This window comes from Henckelia pumila, chromosome 3 (genome assembly GCF_033568475.1).
Source record: "Henckelia pumila isolate YLH828 chromosome 3, ASM3356847v2, whole genome shotgun sequence".
In the NCBI taxonomy this organism is placed as follows: Eukaryota; Viridiplantae; Streptophyta; class Magnoliopsida; order Lamiales; family Gesneriaceae; genus Henckelia; species Henckelia pumila.
The window spans coordinates 151709129-151716383 of record NC_133122.1 but is presented as its reverse complement, the minus strand read 5'-3'; positions in this window follow the sequence as shown (position 1 = coordinate 151716383).

Here is a 7255-nt window from a genome sequence, read left to right as displayed (position 1 = left end):
TGAATATTTGAATCGTTTGGAAGTTGGTATTTATGTTAGGATTGATGAGAATGATAATTTCCACAGCTTTGGAATAAAATAAGATCACATCGAGTTTTGTAAGAATTATTGTGGTAATTATTTGGCAATTAAGTTACAGATTGATCATCTTTCTTACAGCCTTTATGAGGATATGTAAATATGTCTATTGCTATTTGAGGTGTTGGATTGCTTATATGTTTTAAATGTTGTATATGCTTGTTTATGTATTGCGTTCATATTAAGCCATTATCCTCTTATTTGTGAGAGTATTATCCGTTCTTTGATGATTTGTTTAGTCATTGGAGCCGAGGGAGTTTTAACGCACACCTCTGATGACTAGCGTAAGGGCCGCGCAGTTCTGCAGACTGTCCCCCTTGACATATACTTTTGCTGGGCCGCGCAGTTCTTTAGACTGTTTCCCTAGCACAGGTGGCCACAATTATAGCTATTGTTCTTTGGATCCAGATTTGATATCTGACGTTCTTTGTACCATACATTTGCATTGCATTAGTTGTTTTACATATCATTTATTTTTGTTGTAATTTATTTGATCTTCGTACTGGAGTTTGACCCCTGTCCCTCGGGGCTGCTGTGGTTTTTGTCGTTATTGCCATGGCAAGTTAAACAGGTGGTTCAGATGCAACTGGTGGTGCTTCTGTCAGTGGAGCCCAGTGAGTGTATCGAGTTATTGTCATCGAGTTCCCAGATATATGATATTATTATATGGAGTCTTTTATTGGCCGGGGAGATACCCCGTGTATCTGTATCGATATTTTTACAATGTTTGGAGTTTGAATGTTGGTGTGTTTCAGCCTTGCCGGCTTGCATGTGTTTAGTCCTGGCCAGTGCGGCTGTAGGAGTGATTGTTGAATTGGATTCTATTTTCGAGTAAAGTATTGTTGTTTGAGTTTTTTATCTCCCCAGGGATGTCCGATTTTCGTGGAGGTCATGCCGAATTTTCGGTAGGCTCGAAAGCAAAATTTTTAACTCGTTTTTGTTGTTACATTTATTAACCCTGATTTCATGCTAATTAAATACAAATCAGGAACGGGCCCTCACAAAATCCCTTCCTTCGTGGAAGAAAGAGAGACGTAGAAGCAGTTTGCTTCGAAATTCCATATATCCTGTCTTATTTACTTCAACTGCTCATATATATTTTGTTATTTGTGCTTATTTGAATATAAAAAAATCACAAAAGGATTTGGATTGTTTATCCGCATTACTATTATAGTCAAAACTATTTTTGAGTTTAAAGAAATTAGTCTTGATATCTAACCCTAGCAAGACTGTCCACAAAGAATTTTAAAAATCGTTGAAATATCATAAGTGTATATTTACCCCCCTCTACACACACATTCGACCATAACATTTGGGTTAATTCATATATATCTCTTCTTTTAACTCATCATTTAAGAATGCTATTTTGACATTAATTTGATGTATCTCATGATTATGCAATGCTGCAATTACAATGAGTATATGAGTATACGAATGAAATTTATTCTTGAGACTGATGAATACGTCTCGAAAATTTCAAGACCTTATTTTTGCCTGTATCCTTTAGCCACGAACCTCATCTTGTATCTTTCGATAGTCCCATCAAATTTATATTTTCTTTTCAGAACCCGTTTGAATCCGAATGATTTGGTACCTGGTGGAAGATCCATGAATTCCCAAGTGTGATTTTGCATAATGGAATCTATTTCAGTATTGATGGCTTCTTTTCCAGTATGGAGCTTCAAGGCTAGACAACGCTTCTTGTAAGCAACCCAGAATCACCTACTATCCAGAACTTTAAGCATGAAATTAACTTGAGCAGATGAACAACATCAAAGATAACTGCTGAAATTAAATAAACTGCTAACCTGGAAAAATACAACCATAAACCCAAGTAAACAATAGGTGAATATACAACCCAATCGAATTAACAACTCAAGTAAACTAACAACAACCTTTGCATCCTTGTCTAGGTCACCTAATATGTACAGGTTCATTTGCTGAGTCACCAACAACTGCCCATCGATTGGAGTGTTAATGAAAAATAACACAGACGTGAGCGACCTTCGCTCAGCACAAAAAGCACGAGTATTCAACTAATATGATGCATTCAAAATGACTAGGTACTGGTCAAGTTTCTAGTCATGCTCAGTTTAGGCGCCAATGAATATGAAGATTCGGCTCAACATGAATATGCACATGCAACATAATATAATAAAGCAGTAAAACATGGATCATGACACATAATATGCAACATATAAACATGTATACTCGCCGGATATCTCAGTCAGTACTTTACGTACCTCAACAACTGACCTAGATGTACAAGCATCTATAGAGTTTCACTACAAGAAAAATTATTACGCATCACTAATACTGATCTAAAAGTTTTAACTAAACTAATAGATACTCCCTAATATTACTAGGAATCTCGGACTATACCTGCATCCGTCGTCATTCCGCTGATGTCGAAGGTCCGCAATCAAGTAGGGGTGGAATAGGGTCGGGACCCGTCCCACGACCCTCTTACCCAATTTCTGTCCCGAAAATAATCGAGAATTTTTTTTCTCCCGATCCCGTACCCGACACATTTCAAGACCAAATATTTGGGATCCCGTCGGATAGGGAGAGAAAATCCCAAAACTTTTTTCATTTTCAAGATTTCGTACAAAAAATAAAAAAATGTTATTTTTTTTATAAACATATTATTTAGAAATTTATATTTATAATTAAAAAATAAATATTCAACTTAAAATATATAATATTAAAATATTTCGGATAATGCTTCAAGGTTTTGTCAAGAGAAGAACATCATATTGTGCATCGGATAATTAATAATAAAATATTCGAATACAGATTACTAGATAAACTTTTTTAAATAGATTGTCAAATTGCATCTCTTATTCTACATATTTATTCTAATTAGATAATTATAAATATGAATTGATTAAATTATTGATTTATTTTTATAAAAAATACACAAAAATAAAATGTCATTTCGTGATCTACTATTCAATAGTTTCAACAATAAACAATTATGAGAATTAAGTCCAAAATTTATTGTTATATGGGTGAAAACATAATAATATTTAGTTCAATCTATTAAAAAAATATTAATAAAATATATTATAATATTATTTCGGGACGGGTCGGGAATCCCGTTGGAATAAAGTTTTATTCCCGATTTCTCTCTCGATATTAGTCGGGACGGAAAAAATCCCAAAAATGTCGGGTTGAGATTTTTTCGGGATGGGATTTGGGAAGGTCGAGATTTCAAGAATTTTGCCACCCCTAGAATCAAGCATAGCTACCAGCCTCGAAGAATCTCGCTATCGCCTGACCCTCGAGTATAAGGCTAGAGCCCTAAGAATATAAATGGATACACACTCAAACACATCCAAACACACACTAATTATGAGAAATCCGTGGCCCTATTTATAGACGTAATTCAAAAGATCCAAACTCGCATGCTTGCCACATCTCTGAGCAATTCTGATCGAAAGCTCTGATATGCACTTCAGAAGTTCCGATCATCTTCGGAAGCTCCGAACTCTCACTTTGGAAGTTCCGATATGCATGTAATCCCACGTGTTGGTAAACTCTTGACACGTCGATTGTGCGCATGACCTAACTCTTCTAAAGGTTTGATCTCGAGTTTAGACATTCCAAACTCATCCCTAGATTTTGAACCCAACAATGCACAGTTTGGTGTTCCGAACCCACCTTTGGATGTTTCGAACTCCTGTGTGTTCAAGTTTGGTGGTTTCGAACTACCCGAGCCCATTTTATACTATTGCCCAATTCCAATCAATCCGAGGTTGTTTGTCCACTCGATCATATCATATTAAAATCCCTTAATCATATTTTACTTATACTAAACACAATGTAAATTTAAGTTTTATGAATACGATAGTCTGGTTTTTGATTTTATGAAATTTGAGACTTGTTGTTTTCGAATTAATGTTTGAGAACAATGTCGGTGTCAACCAATCTCGGTTTTGAGGCGTGACATGTTGCACTTCAACAAGGGTCACCTCCATTGTAGACGTCATCTTCAAGAATACTTTTCCAACCCTAGTAATTAGGGATGACATTGGATCGATTCTAGACCCGGTCCCGCATTAAACCCGTCTCGGTAGGGCGGATCTAGGCTCGGATAAGCGGGTCCACAAGTACATAAATTTAAAATATATATGTATATATATAAATATAAAATATATATGTAATATTAATAATATTTAATTATATTTTTATATTAAAAAATTAATACTTTATCCATAATTTGAGTTTATAATATTTTTGGATTGAAATGAATTTATTTTATTATGATATGTTTAATTTGAAAATATATAATTATAATTTTTTTGTTAATAATTATTAATTAATTACAAGTTGTTGAATTTAACTTGTAAGAATAAATTTTTTTGGTCCTAAATATTATCAATATAATTTTGAAATTAAATTTAATGACTTTTGTTAATTTTTAAACTTTTAAACTTTTTTATTTAATAAATTTAAAATTATATAATTTATAGCGGGTCCAACATGTCTAACTCAGATTGAACCCGCCGGATTCACGGGACGGGGTGGGGCGGGACGGTTCCAAAGGGAGATGGGGCAGGTCCAAAGGGAGACAGGGTGGGTCTCGGGTTTAACCAAACCCGCCCCTTGCCATCCCTACTCGCAATGTCCGATGTAGCAGAATTTCCTATAAACAACGTTCTGTTAGAAGTTGGAGTGTATGTGGAGAACATCTCTTTTTCGGAGCATATATGGTGGGTAGCACCCGTATCAACCCACCATTCATTTGGGTTGTCCACCATATTTATTCAAATACATCTGCTGTTAAATTCAAATCAGATAGATTAAATGGTATTGACCTTTCTCAAACCACGTTGGCTTGCTCCTTTCCTTTATTCGGACGCCTACAGTCTTCTACCTTGTGGTTTGGCTTTCTTTATTTGTAGGCTTGTAGCAATGTCCTTTAAACTTCTTGTTATTTGGTTGCTTCCTCCGTTGTCTTTTCTAGACATAAACTCATCTTTCCTCAATGGTCATTCGATTCCACTATGTTCACTTCCGCTGGAAACTTATTATTTATGTTCTTGTTGTTCCGATTGTCCTCTTCATACCTCAACCTCACAACCAGATCATTCAAGCCCATCTCCTTTCCCTTGCGTTTAAGATAATTCTTGAAATCCTTCAACAATGAGGGAGTTTCTCAATCAGTGCAGCAACTTTTGAAAGGACTCGCTTAGACTCATCCCCTCTGTATGAATCTCGTGCAGTAGTACTTGTATTTCCTGCACTTGAATCATTACAAAAATCCATAAAACGTCCCACAATAAACTTTTTAAGACTAGCATTCTCCATTTTGTACTTCTTTTCAAGCATCTCACATAGTTTCTTTGCGGTTTTCACTTGAAAATACACGTTGTACAATGTATTGTCAAGTCCACTGGGCATGTAGTTTTTGCATAGGAAGTCGTTTTGATTCCATGCATCGATCACTGCCTTCCTGCGAGGGTCAACTTCATTTTTAGAAATGATTGGAGGGACTTCTTTAATAAATCTTGCCAAACTCAAGGTTGTGAGATAATACAACATCTTCTGTTTCCATCGCTTGAAATTTTTGCCAATGAATTTTCTTCATTTTTTCTCCATGTGTTGCAGAAACATTAATTGTTGATGTAGAAGTCATATTAAAAATTCAGCAATATTCTCAATCTTATTGCTAATAAATGTGACTTCGATGCGTCTGCACATGAATTTGAATATGGCTAGTTGAAGCTCATTTTGGACACGATTTATCTGAGAAGATTATGTCATGATCTTGGTTCTTTCGTATACATTCTTCTCCCAAGATACAACAACTATCCTGTGATTACAACATAGTAAACCACAAGTTTCTCAAACCAGAGATAATGTAATACTCTTTTTAGAAGAAGGAAGAGAATGAACAATATGTATACAGACTGTTAAAAAATGAGAATGTAAAAAATGTTTTAGAATGTGTTTGATTATCATATTTATCTTATTTTTCTGAAAAAACATGTTCTTTCATACATATGAGGTATCTTTTAGTCCAAAAAAATTGACAAGAACCAACAAATATATCATTTGGATGCAGAAATCTCGAAAAATACATCACTACTATTCATGAAACAAGGTCAAAGACGCCCCCACGTCTCTACATGCTTGGGAAAATGCCCAGGTGCAGGGGCACCATAACACAGGCTCTTAGGCTCCTTTGTGCCCAGGCAATTTCTTGGGCGCAGGGGCGCCTATGATTGATGCCTCTGCGCCTATTTTTTTTTTTTTGTTTTGCTTTTCTTCTTCCTTTTCCAAGTTTATCTTTGTTTAATTTCAATTCATCAAGCATAATTTCAACAAAATTTGTATCGGAGACATGCGAAATTTAACTATATTATTTTATTTTTTTTATAAATTTGTCAGGATATATATAAATTTCAATTAAAAATATTAGATCGTCCCTCTCCAATCGCACTTGTATTGATAGATTTGACTTGACAAAATATTTGAAGGGGAAATTGGGAAAAAATCCCTACACATAAAATAAACTTGAAGATCAGTACCCATGTAAGGGATTTTTATTCTGCACTCCCTGCTGCACATAAAAACTTTTTCCTCACTCCCTATTTCATATTTTTATTCATTTTTTAAATATAATATACTATTTTTCCCATTAAACGTTATTTTATATCCCCTTCGTTTCTCTTTCCTCTACCCTTCCTCATTCTCACGCTCTTCCCCTCCTCTTTTGCCGTCGATGACAGACAGAAATCCCTACCCCAAATCATCCACCGTCCGACTTTGCCAAATCTGCTCCATTTGATTTCCTTTGCGTCGCTTCAAACTCATCATAAATTCTCCCTTCTCTCTTCCTACCTGCACTGCTCTCGATCCGATCCCTAACAGCTACCATAGCTCCTCGCCGGCGCCGCCGTATTCAATCGCCATTAATCGCTTTCAACCCGATTTGATCTATTTCTGATTTTTTATGTTATGTGTTTTGTGTGCTTATTAATTTGTAAAGTAGGATTTTGGATATTGAAATTTGGTGTAGAAAATGGGATCTAGGGTTACGATAATGGTTTGAAATATGTGTGTGTATAGTTGTGCATATGGATATGTGGGTTGCTTTGGGATTATTATGCACTGTTGATTCTTCTTGCTTGAATGAGTACGATGTTTTATCGAAATGGCTCAAAACAAT